The following is a 961-nucleotide window of genomic DNA, read 5'->3' as shown; positions in this document are numbered from 1 at the left end:
TCTCCGGGGCGTATTGCATAAAACAATCGACGCCCTGACTCACTATTGATGGTAAACGCGCATACCTATAAAACATAAAGCAGGCCCGTCAGCCGGCCGGAAATCAGAAAGGCCGGCCGGCCGATCGGATCGGTAGGCCGGTATATCAGAAAGCAGGCCTGTGGGGGCGGAATTACGCACAGGTCGGTCGTTTTACTACGAAACTACGGCTCCATTAAATTCCGACTCATCGCGTGCGTCGAAGGCTTGTTTACATACCAGCGCCAGACGGCAAATTCGCCCATATACGTATATATATATATATACATTCATAACGAAATGTGTGCTTATATGACGCACTACTGGAACGGAAGTGGGATGTATATCTTACATCTCGCACAACCGGATAAATACAGGTGTGCGTCGAGTGCATACTAGTCAGTATACGAGACCAGTCGGGGTAACATTTCTTGACATCCTACAATATCGAACAATAATCGTCCTATACGTGACTCTATACTGAGGCGCAAGCATTACGATACCTCATAGCAAAACGGTCTATCACTGTATACAACTATCGTAGGCTACGTTGTAGCTACTAACGCAGCGATATAGCCAAGAATCAAGGGCAAGATATAGCCAGAGGCGACACGATACAGCTAAACGATCGGCAAGATGCAGGCATGGACCGCAGTGGTGCTGATCGTGCTGGCAATAGCAACTCTGTCGGGATCGAAGCCGGTGTTACAGATGAACATCAAGGTGAGTTTCCGTCGCACAGCCGACAGAAGCGGTAAAGAGACGTCATCATCTAGTTATCACTATACACATGCATGCACACATACACATGCACACATACACATGCACACGCACACACACGCACATATGTACACACACACATGCACACACACACGCACACACACACACACACACACACACACACACACACACACACACACACACACACACACACACACACACA

Source organism: Priapulus caudatus, unplaced genomic scaffold (assembly GCF_000485595.1).
Source record: "Priapulus caudatus unplaced genomic scaffold, Priapulus_caudatus-5.0.1 Scaffold579, whole genome shotgun sequence".
Classification (NCBI taxonomy): domain Eukaryota; kingdom Metazoa; phylum Priapulida; class Priapulimorpha; order Priapulimorphida; family Priapulidae; genus Priapulus; species Priapulus caudatus.
This window is presented reverse-complemented; position numbering follows the sequence as displayed.